Genomic DNA, 15,468 nt, shown 5'->3' on the forward strand with positions numbered 1-15,468 from the left:
CCACTGAGTGGTCAGCGGTACATTACCTGTCCTCCCTTCCTTTTGTGAGGGTTTTAACTATTTGTCTGCTTCTTCTCATATCCTTGTTAAGCTTTAACGCTGGATGCTTTTATCAATCTATTTTGATGAAAGAAATCGTCTGGAAGCTTCACATACTTGTTAAAGCTGAAGAGATGATGATGTTGAGCGGACCCTGCATAGATGAAAACAGTTGGCTATACACCAGTGTGAAAAGGCATGTTAAGCCTATAAACGCAATAAGTAACACCACTTCCTTTCTCATCAGTGATATGCAAGGACTTTTAAAATAATGGCCACAGTACTTTAAATGGCAGAAGTTGTGGTCTACTCCAGCAACTACCTCCAGTGTGCTATAATGCTCTCTCATACTTCTCCCCACTGTTGTTTCAGATGACTGGGTGTGACCCATTTTTACATGCAGTTTGCATGCAGAGTGGTACTTCTTAAAGGAAACTTGTAAGGTGAAGAAAAAGTTTAACTTACCTGAGGCCTCTACCGGCCCCCTGCAGACTTCCTGTGCCTGCGCCAGGGCAAAGCGATTCTCCGGTTCCTTTGCCACAGCTCGATTTTTTTCTGGTGAGTTGGCTGGCCACTGCACCTGCGTGGCCCTGGCCGCGCATGTCCTCACTCCCACTCGCCTTCCCGGGAGAGTCCTGCGCAGGTGCAGTATGATGTTTTCTCAGCAATATGAGTGGGATCGAGGATGAGCCATTAGTTTTAAAGCGATAAAGAAATGGAGCCATAAAAGAGGGGGGGGGGAGAAGATATCGGAGGATTGTTTGGTAAGGTCGCGAGCACAGGGTGGCTGCAGGGAGGTGGCAGAAGCCCCAGGTAAGTAAAACTTTTTTTTTCAAATACACTGTAAAAACCTTTTTGATGCACTTTGCATTGAAAACAGCCATTACTGAATTTTGTTTAAGATCTAGGTGTAGATACAGTGCTAAAAGGCAAATTTGTAATAACTTATCTCTAATTTTGAAAGGAAACCTGCAAAGAAAAGGGGCATAAAAGCTGCCAGGGGCATAAGTACAAATTATGTTCCCTCCTCCCAGAAAAAGTTTGATAGGGCCCCCAACATTCACACCCTTTTCCCATCTCCTCTAGGTGTTAACCACAGCCTGGGGCACATCTGCAAGGGGCTATATAAGAATGGAGTCATTCATGAGTCCACCCATAATAAGTGTGGAAATACTTGATCTAGAGGATGGACACCAGTATGATAGGGAAGGAGTAACTAGTTGGGGTCCTCTATGGCTTTGGGGTTTCAGAGGCTGTTCCCCTATAGTGATGCCCCTGGAAGCTGCTATAGTTAATCCCTTTTAAAATGCTGATTTCCTGACTAGTTCATTCTGATATTCTTCCTCTAATGCGTTGAGGTCGCATTCACAGTGGGACGTTATTGTCCTGCGTTTTAAAGTGATTATAACGCAGGTTAACGCACTGTAATGTTTAACCCTATGTGACATTCACAGTGCGATGTTAACGTCACATTGTAAATGTTGCGGTACGGTACCTTACTGCTTGCAGTCCGTTACCTCTAAATGCAGACATTAAACAGATACAGAGAGGCATACTTTTCATTGCCTGTATGCTCCACTGTATCTACTGTATGCCATGGTAACGCCGTGTTAGGGCTAGTTCACACGGACATTTTGCTGGCATTAAATGCAGCATTTAAAAGTAACGTTTTTAGGGATCTACCTCCCTCCCATGCAAATGAATGGCTTTCATGAAAGCCTGGCAGGTGATCCCAGCGTCTCATCTCATCTCAAAAGCAACATACAGCTTCTAGAAGGTGTTTGGAAGCCAGCAAAAGCCACTGAAAGCCAATGAAAGCCCATAAAAGCCAAAGAAAGCCCATACAAAAAGAAAGCCCAGCCTTTCCATATACTTCCTGTAAAAGCCACCAAAAGCCCAGAAAATGCAACGCTCTCCTGAAAGCCATTAAAAGCCTTCAAAAGCCATTAAAAGCTAAGCTATTAAATGCTGGCATTCTTGAAAAAAAAAAACCACATCGTTTCAACGAAACGCTAAGCAGAAGCTCGGCAGAAACCCATGTGAACAAGCTCTTAATGTGCGTTATCACTTTTTTTTTTGCGTTGCGTTGTAATGCTGCATTGCCACTTTAACGTTGCATTATAACGTAATGTCCCACTCTAAATATGCCCTCAGTCTTTGACCCAGAACATGTATACAGAGATCTTCTGACTCCATTCTAACATCACCACCTCCATGCCTTTTTGAATGTGTGTTGGTTCAGTATCTATGATCAGTATGACAACCAGTCAACTAGAATCATTTTTCCTAGAAAAAAAAGAAGGTAGTAAAGGTGGCAGCTTTCATAGTATCTCTTACTAGATGTTTTTTTTATATAGCATCCATTCTTTAGAGGCAAGAGAAGAAGAGTAACTTCCTCTGGAATAACAAAGCTCTGATGCCATGAAGCACTTTTGTAGTATGAGCTGGGGAATACTGGGGTTCTCGCATTGGAACTTGCTGCCATTATGTATACATGCAAAAGACTAAACATTCCCTCAAGCGATCTGATTCTCTTAGCTCATGGATCTAGAGGCTGCAGAAATGCTGGAGAATAGTTGTTTGCAGGTGACAGGTTAGCAGCATTTTGATAAAAAACCGATGTGAGCTTGAAATCTATACAGCCAAACTCTACATGAATACTAATTTTCTTTGTGTAATCCCCAACTTTTCCACACATCTGATGTCTCAAACCTTGAATGATGATAACATATCTGCCATTATGAAACCTTCGTGTATTGTGTGCAGTCTGGACATTTCTGGGTGGAGAGGCAATTAATCTGATCCTGCAACAGACATTTGATAAGCCTTGGTGCTTTTCAGTCCTCCGCCAATCGATGTAAAGTACAGTGGCGTGCTCTGTCATGCTGTGCCGCATAAAGGCACTAAGCACAAGCTACTGTGTCATTTTTTAGGCTTAGGTCCTTAAATAAGTAATAGACCTTAGATTATAATTTGCTTCTTTTGTGTAGGTCACCCGGTTACAGGCTTTATCAAAGGATTGAGAGAGGCTCCTGCAGAAATCTTGTTTTCAGCTTTACTTAGGAAAAAAAAATCTCTGGGTTTCGTCTTTTTCCAGGGCCAGCAGAAAGTAAATGGAATGGGACATGTTCTGGAGAAATGTGAGTCTTGTACAGTGCTAATCATGGCTAATCATGGCCCGCTGCCTTGTAAGAAGTTCTGACCAAAGAGGCAAGGCGATGCTGCATCAGGTAGAGTGCACACTGTGGCCCATATGCAATTAACTTTTCCTCCTGAGTTTTCTCCTAGGTGATAATTTACAACTTGACAATAGCATGCTTTTTAAAGCACTAGCAAGCAAGAAAATACTTTAACTGATTTTGAAAATACTTTTTAACCACTGCAGCCTAACTGCAGCCTGATCGGACAACACCCCCCCCCCCCCCCCCGGAGAAAAGCCGACAGCGTCTCTTCAGACACTGCGGCTTTTCTGAGCTCTGGTCTCCTTTCTTCTGCCTGGGAGCGAGATCGATCACTCCCAGGACTTTTTGATTCTGGCCATCTTGTGGCCAAATAGCAAATTACACCAAAAACACACTTTGTGTTAAATAAATGCATTTTAATACATTAAAAAAAAACCTGTTTACCTCCCACACCAAAAAATACCCACATACAAGTTTAAATTAAAAAAAAAATTACAATAATAAAAAAAAAACATAAATAGTTACCTAAGGGTCTGCACTTTTTAAATATGCATGTCAAAGGAGTATATCAATATGATTTATTAAATTATGGGCTTCTAAATAGTGATGGACGCAAATTGAAAAAATGCACCTTTATTTCCAAATTGAATATCGGCGCCATACATTGTGATAAGGACATAATTTAAATGGTGTAATAAGCGGGACAAATTGGTCAATAAAGTACATAGGTTTTAATTATGGTAGCATGTATTAATTTCAAACTATAATGGCCAAAAGCTGAGGAATAATGATTTTTTTCCATTTCTTTCTTAATATTCCTGTTAAAATGGATTTACAACAAATTAATTCTCAGCAAAATGTATCACCCACAGAAAGCCTAATTGGTGGCGAAAAAAACAAGATATAGATCCATTCATTGTGCCGAGTAGTGATAAAGTTATTAGCAAATGAATGGGAGGTGAAAGTTGCTCAGATGCAAAAAAAATTCAACCCTGTGGGCTGAAGTGGTTAATCTACTTGTTACTACTTTTTCAGTTGCAAAGTGCTAAAAAATAATATTATATACAGTGGGATGCAAAAGTTTGGGCAACCTTGTTAATTGTCATGATTTTCCTGTATAAATTGTTGGTTGTTACGATAAAACATGTCAATTAAATATATCATATAGAAGACACACACAGTGATACTTGAGAAGTGAAATGAAGTTTATTGGATTTACAGAAAGTGTGCAATAATTGTTTTAACAAAATTAAGCTGGTGCATAAATTTGGGCACCACAAAGAAAAAATGAATTCAATATTTAGTAGATCCTCCTTTTACAGAAATTACAGCCTCTAAACACTTCCTGTAGGTTCCAATGAGAGTCTGTACTCCGGTTAAAGGTATTTTGGACCATTCCTCTTTACAATACATCTCTAGTTCATTCAGGTTTGATGGCTTCCGAGCATGGACAGCTCTCTTTAACTCACACCACAGATTTTCAATGATTTTCAGGTCTGGGGACTGAGATGGCCATTCCAGAACGTTGTACTTGTTCCTCTGCATGAATGGCTTAGTGGATTTTGAGCAGTGTTTAGGGTCGTTGTCTTGTTGAAAGATCCAATCCCTGCACAGCTTCAGCTTTGACACTGATTCCTGGACATTGGTCTCCAGAATCTGCTGATACTGAGTGGAATCCATGCGTCCATCAACTTTGACAAGATTCTCAGTCCCTGCACTGGCCACACGGCCCCACAGCATGATGGAACCACCACCATATTTTACTGTAGGTAGCAAGTGTTTTCCTTGGAATGGTGTGTTGTTTTTCCTCCATGCATAACACCCCGTGTTATGCCAAAATAACTCAATTTTAGTTTCATCAGTCCACAGCACCTTATTCCAAGATGAAGCTGGCTTGTCCAAATGTGCTTTAACATACCTCAAGCGGCTCTATTTGTGCTGGTGGCAGAGAAAAGGCTTCCTCTCGCATACAGCATCTCCTTGTGTAATGTGCGCCGAATAGTTGAACGATGCACAGTGACTCCATATGCAGCAAGATGATGTTGTAGGTCTTTGATGCTGGTCTGTGGTTTGACTCTGACTGTTCTCACCATTTGTCACTTCTATTTATCAGAGATTTTTCTTGGTATGCCACTTCCAGCCTTAAAGGGACACTTAAGTCAAAAAAAAAAAAAAAAGAGTTTTACTCACCTATGGCTTCCAATAGCCCCCTGCAGCTGTCCGGTGCCCTCGCTGTCTCCCTCCGATCCTCCTGGCCCCGCCAGCAGCCCCTTCCTGTTTCGGTGACAGGAGCTGACAGGCTGGGGACGCGAGTGATTCTTCGCGTTCCCAGACACATTAGCACCCTCTATGCTGCTATATGTTATATGATATATGCTATAGCAGCATAGATGGCGCTATTGTGGCCAGGAACACGAAGAATCACTCGCGTCCCCAGCCTGTCAGCTCCTGTCACCGAAACAGGAAGTGGCTGCCGGCGGGGCCAGGAGGATCGGAGGGAGATGGCGAGGGCACCGGACAGCTGCAGCGGGCTATTGGAAGCCCCAGGTGAGTAAAACTCATTTTTTTTGTTTGACTTAAGTGTCCCTTTAACTTGAACTGAGCCTGTGGTCTTCCATTTTCTCAATATGTTCCTAACTGTGGAAACAGACAGCCAAAATCTCTGAGACAGCTTTCTGTATCCTTCCCCCTAAACCATGATGGTGAACAATTTTTATCTTCAGGTCATTTGAGTTATTTTGAGACCCCCATGTTGCTACTCTTCAGAGAACATTAAAAGAGGGAAACCTAAAAACTGACCCCCTTAAATACTCTTTCTCATAATTGGATTCACCCGTGTAAGTAGGTCAGGGGTCACTGAACTTACCAAGCCAATTTGAGTTCCAATAATTAGTTCTAAAGGTTTTGGAATCAATAAAATGACAACAGTGTCCAAATTTATGCACCTGCCTAATTTTATTTAAACCATTATTGCGCACTTTCTGTAAATCCAATAAACTTCATTTCACTTCTGAAATATAACTGTGTCTGTCTTCTATATGATATATTTAACTGACATTTTTTATCGTAACAACCGACAATTTATACAGGAAAATCATGACGATTAACAACGTTGCCCAAACTTTCCACTGTGCAAGATGAAAAATTACCTCCTAGAAGTGTTATCTCCTAAGAAAAAACTCAGTAGGAAAAGTTATTTGCATATGGGCCATATGCATGCATTGCATTGCGTTGCCGTATTTGAACACACTCTGTCCGTCTTTCTGCCTTGTAACAGATTACAAGATCCTTCTTTACTGTTCCTTAGTAAATTGGCCATGCTATGAAATAGTGTGTGTGTTCTAACATGCAGATTGTACACAGGATTAGGCCTCCGTTGTAGCCTTTGCATTTTGCACCACTCATAGGGCTTGATTCCCTAAGACAAATAGCATGCCTTATCCAAGTTAACACGCCTTATCAGAGATATCATGCCTTATCAGGGTAGCACAGCGAGCGATACGAACCTGCAGGTGCTCAGGCCTGGACGAGTGGAGCTCTCGTCATTGCAAATTAGCAGGCATAAGTTCGCTATGCTGCGCTGATAAGGCGTGTTAACTTTGATCAAGTCCATAGTGCTTTTAGCCTCAGTGTTGCAGTGCAAAGAGCAGTAATGCAAAGCATAGCAGTTGGTCAAAAATAACCTAAGTTAGTTGCTATTGATTAGTACTGTAATACACATCATTGTTGTTGCTTAAGCCTCTTTATTAGGATAGTAGTAACTTTCCAAGTCTCTCTGTTAGAGCAAACTGAAAAAACTGTTAGAGCAAACTGAAAGTAATGGAGTCCTTAGAGGACTTTGTTACTTTCTTAGCACTCAAGGAGCCAGTGCCAGTGCACAGTAGTTGCCCAGATATATCAGTTGAAGGCTAAATATATGAATTTGTAATTATTTTCTGAAACTCTGTAAGGCCTTTTAAACCAAGGAACAAGTACAGAAACCCGCAACACACCATGGTGATAAAATCCAGACTTTGGTATTGGTACATCCAAAAGATAAGCATCTGACGTGTCTAATGCTGGATCCACACCATACAATTTTTTGGCAGATTTACCTGCATGTCCAATCGGAGGATCAAAGTTTTTTTTTAGCGATTTTCTGGTCGATTTCCATAGAAGTGAATGGAAATCGATCAGAAAATCGCTCCAAAAAATGATCTCTCCTTAGATCGGACATGCTGGAAATAATCGATCTAGCAAGTAAATCTACCAAAAAATTGTGTGGTGTGGAGCCAGCATAAGACACACAGGTCCTCCCTAGCGGTATTGACAGATTATCCGCCCATAGAAAACATTGCTGTGAACAGTATAAACGTGCATACACATCAATACTCTCCTGCACTGTATACTAGACCCTTGCTTGAGACATTTTGGAAAATTACAAGAAAAAAAAAGTTATAAAAATTAATTTTATCAATTTTTGCACAGAAATCCTGGGGAAATTGAACGCCAGGGAGGTTAATCAGGTTAAGAGGTTTTTAGTAGTCCATGCAGAACTGTCTCAGATATCTTAAGAAACCTCTAAAAGACAAGCGCTGGGCTTTATTCCCTCTTCTATTTTGAACATGCTGGAAAATCGTGCTCAACTGTCATTGGTTTTTTTGTTGTTGTTGCATCTCGCACCTGCACATCCTCCCTTGTTCACTTTCTATAAGGCAGAATAGGTTTCTCAGCAGGAGAGAGCCACCTGACAATCACCAATGATCATTTTGGCAAAGTCTGAGTTGGTAGAGGGCCTGAGGCAGAGGGAGATCAGTGAGCAGAGGAAAGTTAACCACCCTAGCGTTCTATTAAGATCGCCAGGGCGGCTGCGGGAGGGTTTTTTTTAAATTAAAAAAAAACTATTTCATGCAGCCAACTGAAAGTTGGCTGCATGAAAGCCCACTAGATGGCGCTCCGGAGGCGTTCTTCTGATCGCCTCCGGCGGCCAAAAGTAACACGCAATGAGCTGCCTTCCGTGTTTTGCTTACTTCGTCGCCATGGCGACGAGCGGAGTGACGTCATGGACGTCGGCCGACGTCCTGACGTCAGCCGCCTCCGATCCAGCCCTTAGCGCTGGCCGGAACTATTTGTTCCGGCTGCGCAGGGCTCAGGCGGCTGGGGGGAACCTCTTTCGCCGCTGCTCGCGGTGGATCGCCGCAGAGCGGCGGCGATCAGGCAGCACACGCGGCTGGCAAAGTGCCGGCTGCGTGTGCTGCTTTTTATTTGGTGAAAATCGGCCCAGCAGGGCCTGAGCGGCACCCTCTGGCTGTAATGGACGAGCTGAGCTCGTCCATACCGCTAAGGTGGTTAATGCAGTAGTAACGCTCATAGTTTATGGACTAATAACCAAGTGTAGTTTCAACATATATCTAAATGCACATTATTTATTATTGCATTTTTATGAAATACAATTATAAAAGAGGAGCTGAACTAGGGCTTTAAAGTCTGTAACTTCAGCAGCTCTGCTGTACTTGCCTTGTGCTGTAGAGCCATAATTTATATCTTATTACTACTGAACTCTGTGAGTGCTATACTCTGTCTGTGGGGGGATTTCGCTTTGGAAGCCCCAGATTAACCTTTAAGCACAAGCAACACCAAGGTCTATGATTTACCTATGATTTATTCTGGTGTCCTCACACACTTGGCTCGCCTATCAATAATAAAAAGTATTACCTGGGCCGCAGAGGCTCTGCCTTTATCGGTATCCAAATATATCAGCTTGTTCGTAAAATTGCTCCAGAGCCACATTGAGGGAGACAGCTGGCTGTAAAATCAGATTTATACGTTTGCCAATACTGAAAAAGTGAGAAGTGGCTTGCTGGGCTTCCATTACATTATGCTCTTTTCTACAAGCTGTCATTAGCTCTGAATAAGCAGGGCCTTCCCCTGATTATTGTACGTGTCTGATGCCTGTTCCCTAAATACCTTCCACTTCACTGCAGGAAGCCCCTAGCAAAAGAAAAATCATCTGTGGTACATATGGTACACTTATGTAAACACATCATGTGTCTGCTGGCCTGCTGGTGCTGCAGGAGGGGAGAGTATGGATGTGTAAGGCTTGGCCAACACTACACAGTTCAGTACCATGGACAGTGACATATGTTGTCAATGTTCACGGAACATAAACACATCTTCACATTTGTCTGTTGCATTGGACATGTCATAATAGCATGTCCGTTATGACATATCAGACTTGTGTCTGGAAAAGTTTTGCACCATCAGAACTTTGTGTTTCGTCAGTGCAATGGACACAACAAACATGTGAACAAATTCTATAATCAACATAAGATCCATCAGCATTTCCATTGGTCACTTGTGTCCTATTGTGAAAAGTAAATCAATCTGAAGCCAGCTGCAAACCGAGCCTAAAATAACATTCTTAATATGTAAATCTTCACTGATCCAGTGTGGGGGGTCTGAGCAGAGCCAATCAAAGCCCCTGGCTGCTAATTAATTAACCACCTGCTGGTGATTGATTGGTATCTGTAGGTTTTGATTTCCTTCAATCTGTTTTCTTCCTAGGTGAGTTTAAAGGTCCATTCACCCTGAATCAGTTACATTGCAGAATAATTCTGCATGTCATCTCACTGCCCATGCAATTCTGTTGGCATGTCTGGCATGCACATCTCTGCATTGTGACTGGTCGCATGCAGGTTTTTAATTCACAGCTTAACACATACATTATAACGTGTGCTTTATACAACATGCACAGTGCCAATGCAGCTTTAATGTGTGTGCTAGAAGTTCTGTAATACTTATCATTAGGGAATAGTATGCAGGCAGGACAGGTAGGGAATTATTAAGCTGCAAAAGGAAGTAGTGGAGGCTCCCTCTAAGCTATGTAGTGTGATAAGGGCATGTGAAACTGAATCCCAGGCCTAATGAACATAAAGTACAAATCATTTAATGACTAACTCCAACTAAAATGATTTTCTTAGTTTTGGGATAGTCAATGACCTGGTAATAATTTGAGTTGATGGGAATTGCATACAATTTTGATGCGACTTTATGCACCTAGGTGTTCAACCAATTAAATGCAGTAGATGCAGTGTTTGGCCAGGTTCCAAGCTGCATAAATTTGTATTCAATCATAATTATTAACATTGAGCATCTCTAGCCTGGGATACTGGGGAAGGGATACAACTTCTTCTGGTTGTGCCTATTGTCTTTGCCAATGTTATAGAGATTTCAACTTACTTGCTGCCCCCTTGGGACTGGATCAGCTAAATACTGGCTCTGCATGCACATTTATATTGATTGAGAGAAGAAAATGTACGAGAGCTAATTAAAATCCAGTATTGCCATCTAATTAAATTGCAGATGCTAAATTTAAAACTAACGTTTAAAGTGTACCCGAGGCAATGTTTGACATGATGAGATACACGTGTATATATAGTGCAAAAATATATAAATAACCAGGATGTTTTATTTTGATGCCTGAAAGAGTTCATTTTTAGGCATGGAAGTGACAGCTTCTATCTTGTCGGTACCTTGTCAGGAATATAGTAAACCTCACTGATAAGCAGATTACAGCCATAAAAGGTTTCCTGGCAGAATACAACTTCTGAGAGCAGAAGGAGATAAAAAAAGATCAATAGTTCATGTATTTTAACTCTGGGACACTTAATAGACTGAATGTTTTTTTTGCCTCTGCTCCATGGCAATCTACTTTGTAAGAGTTTAGATATAAAATAAAACTATGGATATCTAAAAAAAAAAAAGTCATTCTAGGAGTAGGAGGAAAAATAAGATGTTTATTTCACCAGCTTATTTTCACCTTTGGTTCACTTTAAAGTAACAGGGGCATACTTAACAATAGGGGCCTCTATAGGAGGACTTAAATGGGATTTCAGTTAGCATAAGAATCTGTAGTCACACAAAAATAAAGAACAATATAAAATAACCATAAAAAATTGACCCTACAGTCCAAAACACTGAGAGCATGTCCTGTTTTGATATAATTATACTTATTGAATTTGCAAATTGCTTATAGTTCAAGTTAACAAATGACCAGTCTAGGCATTGACAAAGAATAAAGATAAAACACAATCTAATAGAGTTCAGTTCAGTTTTGCAATGCTCATTACAGTCAATAGCACAGTCAGTCTTCAGCTCAATATGTTTTGTGACATATACTTCACTTCCTCAGGAAAACCTTAATGTGGGAGACCCATAAGGGAAGGCCTTCTGGTAATAGTAATAAAGATTAATAATAGTAATAAAGCCACCATGGAAGAAGCAAAAATTTATATCATAATGTGAGTGAAAACAATGTTTAGGAGAGGAACAGGTGTAGGAGGAGTGACTGACTGGTAAGGCAGGTATGAGGGCTCCAGCGTGGCTGGTAATCATACTCAGCAACCAGGTAGCATATCAGCTTGGAACGATTGGCCTCCACTCATTCATGTTTCCTGCTCATACAAAATCTACAAATAAGTTACACTCTTCACTCAACCCTAAACCTGGGATGAGAAGTTAGGGACAGAAATATAATCTCAACGGAGATTCTAACTGAGCTTTGGTCTAAAAAAAGACCTACCGAAGACAGGAAGTAGTCTACCAGTAGGGGACATGGGCAACAACATACTTCAAATATGCTCTAACCCAGGTATGTCAAACCAGTCCTACGAGGGCCGAGATCCTCACACATTTTTGATACAGCTCAGATGAATTGATGGGTCTGAATCAGGAAAGGTGTGCTCCATCAGGTAGAACACATTACTTTCTTCCTCAGTCCATCCTAAACACTGGCATGGATCTGGCCCTCCAGGCCTGGAGTTCGACACATGTGCTCTAACCCTACCCTGAACTAGAATAAAATTAAGTTGGGCATAGCTTTAAATGTAAATAAGCTGATAAAAACTGTTTCTATAGTGAAGTTACCTGTGTGCTGGTCAGTCATGTTGGCTGATTATCAGTGCAAGCTCTGCGTTATGCTATGTATGTGATTGTAATATAGTGAGTGTGCTATTCTGCTTATCCCTTTCGGTATAAAGCTCTGTACATAAGCCAGGATTTTGTCACTCAAAATTTCTTGCAATTGCTGTGTGTTTGTAAGATACATTGTAATAGTCTCTGTGAACTCAGTATTATGTACCAGTATTTGTATTATGTGCACATTAGTTTCTCTACACCAAAGAAAACAAAAACACTTTATAAATAAATACATAAATAACAGCAAGAATTAGTCTGCTTGTATTGACTGTCTAAACTCTAAAACAACAGGCTCACCATTTATCTCCAAAAGTGTTTGCTAACTACACTGCCTGATATACCAAGGGAAGCCAAAGGAAGAATCTATGGATCCATGCTTGTAGTACAATTACGGAACTACAAAACAACACGTGTAAAACAGCAGGTCACCTAATGCTGATTTCAAGGTTACAAGAGTAAAGAAAAAAGCATTATAGACATTTACTACAAGATGGTGCCAATCTGCCCTGTCTCTAGGAGGTAACATTGTGTTTAGGATTTTAATGGGCACTTTTTATATACTGTGAATGGATGTGAGGTAACACAAGTCAGCAGTTGGGTTCTAACTTTGATTGTTTTTAGACTTTGTTCCATGCCATTTCACCACTTTTTCAGCTATTATCTGGTCTATATTGTGACCAAAATACGTCCAGGAAAGTGGGCTCATACTGTGCCTCAAAGCTCAGCAAGAAAGAAAGATGAGCAACTTGTAGTATAATTGGAAAAGCACAAGTCACCAAATACTATATCACTGCAAAAAATAAATAAATAAATAAAGAATAAATAAATAAAATTCCAACCTATTAAATCCTCTGCAGTATTAAAGGGACCATGAGCAGTAAAACCCCTCAAAATCTGGACTTACCTGGGGCTTCCTCCAGCCCCTTGTAGCCTGCAAGGTTTCGCGGCATCCTCTTCTGCTTACACTTGATCCTGCAGGCGGCTCTGGTAATCAACAACTTAGGGTGAAGTCACATGTGAGCCCCCACCACGTTTCCATTGCATCAACACGTTGGTCGCAGTAAGCGTCCAGCGCATGCGCGGTTCTCTAAAGACTGAACTGCGCAGGACACTTATGGCCACCGGTCTGATGATGCGACAGGTGTTTGGCAAAAGTCGCCAATTACCCGAGCCACCTGTGGAACCAAGAGGATGCTGGGGGACCTCACGGGCTACTGGGGGGCTGGAGAAAGCCCCAGGGAAGTCCAAATGTTTTTTGGGGGGAGGGGTTACCGCTCAGGGTCCCTTTAAATCACCTAGCCTCCAGCATATATGTTGACAAAATGAAATTCCAGTTCAAAACTTTTATTTTTGGACAGACTGGTTAAGGTTTTTCCCATCCTGCTCAGGTTTTCATCTGCATTGTGTACAAATATTCCCACACATTTTGCCTCAGAAATACAGGAAGTTAGAAGAAATTTCCTCACAGCATGGGAAAGTCTTGAATGTTGCAGATATCGCAGTAAAAACTACCCCACAATGCTGTCTCCCTTAGGCTGGGTTCCCATCTCCAACAGATCTGTTCGGCACAGAGCTGAGTGATCAGTTTTACCACCGTGTTCTCGTCCGTGGGCGGATGCATTGTACCATAGGTGGCTATTAGTGTTGGGCGAACAGTGTTCGCCACTGTTCGGGTTCTGCAGAACATCACCCTGTTCGGGTGATGTTCGAGTTCGGCCGAACACCTGACGGTGCTCGGCCAAACCGTTCGGCCATATGGCCGAACTAAGAGCGCATGGCCGAACGTTCCCCGAACGTTCGGCTAGCGCTGTGATTGGCCGAACGGGTCACGTGGTTCGGACCCGAACGCGCTCTGATTGGCCGAACTGTCACGTGGTTCGGGTAAATAAATACCCGAACCACGTCATATCTCCGCCATTTGTCTGTGGGTTTAGCTTTGGGTAGGCAGGCAGGGTAGTTCGCGCTCCAGCCACGCTAGCCAGGGTCCCCCCCAGTCATTGTGTGTCGCTGCTGGGAATAGTAGTACACCGCTCGCTCAGCATTCTGTTTACTGCCACTCTGTGTACCTCGCTCAGCCACACTATATAGCATTCTGTTTACTGCCACTCTGTGTCTGCTGGGAATAGTAGTACACCGCTTGCACAGCCACACTATATAGCATTCTGTTTACTGCCACTCTGTGTACCTCGCTCAGCCACACTATATAGCATTCTGTTTACTGCCACTCTGTGTCTGCTGGGAATAGTGGTACACCGCTCGCTCAGCCACACTATATAGCATTCTGTTCACTGTTCTGTGTCTGCTTGGAATAGTGGTACACCGCTCGTTCAGCCACACTATATAGCATTCTGTGTACTGTTCTGTGTCTGCTGGGAACAGTAGTACACCGCTCGTTCAGCCACACTATATAGCATTCTGTGTACTGTTCTGTGTCTGCTGGGAACAGTAGTACACCGCTCGCTCAGCCACACTATATAGCATTCTGTTCACTGTTCTGTGTCTGCTGGGAATAGTGGTACACCGCTCGCTCAGCCACACTATATAGCATTCTGTTCACTGTTCTGTGTCTGCTGGGAATAGTGGTACACCGCTCGCTCAGCCACACTATATAGCATTCTGTTTACTGTTCTGTGTCTGCTGGGAATAGTGGTACACCGCTCGCTCATCCACACTATATAGCATTCTGTTCACTGTTCTGTGTCTGCTGGGAATAGTGGTACACCGCTCGCTCAGCCACACTATATAGCATTCTGTTCACTGTTCTGTGTCTGCTGGGAATAGTGGTACACCGCTCGCTCAGCCACACTATATAGCATTCTGTTTACTGCCACTCTGTGTACCTCGCTCAGCCACACTATATAGCATTGCGTACTCTGCCAGTCAGTGTGTATATTGCTGGGATCAGTAATACTCCACTCACCGTCAACCACTATATGAGCTCAACATGAGTTCCCCAGAGACCTCCGCTGTGAGCAGCACTCCCAACAACAGCAACAGCCAACGCCCCACGCAAGCTATAACATCCACCCCAGCAGCCAGTGGTCAGCAGCAGCCCTCCCCGGAGGAGAACGTTGTGTCCATCAGTCCGTCGCCAGAGCGATTAATGAGGGCTGCCATTGAGGAGATGATGGGGCCTGATGTGGAGGAGGAGGTCTGGCTCAGGCCAGCATCCCAAGTTAATGTTGAGGACGATGAGGGGTCTGTGTCTGGGGATGTTGGGGTGGCAGAGGTGGTGGGTGGGTCAGACTCAGGAGAAGAGTTGTATGATGAGGATGATGATCGGGACCATCTG

General features: G+C 42.6%; 1 protein-coding gene and 1 long non-coding RNA gene across 6 annotated transcripts in view; one reads left to right on the forward strand and one right to left on the reverse strand.

Annotated features, from left to right (window-relative positions):
- KIRREL3 (kirre like nephrin family adhesion molecule 3) overlaps window positions 1–15,468 on the reverse strand; it is a 1,384,273-nt gene that overhangs the window by 983,039 nt on the left and 385,766 nt on the right. The window lies entirely within an intron of this gene.
- The window catches only part of LOC137522636 (uncharacterized), a 193,213-nt gene that overhangs the window by 126,358 nt on the left and 51,387 nt on the right, over window positions 1–15,468 (forward strand). The window contains exon 3 of one of the 2 annotated variants that reach the window (XR_011022369.1): window positions 3,030–3,179. The exons of the other annotated variant lie outside the window; for it this stretch is intronic. This is a non-coding gene — a long non-coding RNA (uncharacterized lncRNA). The remainder of the gene's footprint in view (window positions 1–3,029; window positions 3,180–15,468) is intronic. 2 annotated transcript variants of the gene reach the window in all.

Source organism: Hyperolius riggenbachi, chromosome 6 (genome assembly GCF_040937935.1).
Source record: "Hyperolius riggenbachi isolate aHypRig1 chromosome 6, aHypRig1.pri, whole genome shotgun sequence".
Classification (NCBI taxonomy): domain Eukaryota; kingdom Metazoa; phylum Chordata; class Amphibia; order Anura; family Hyperoliidae; genus Hyperolius; species Hyperolius riggenbachi.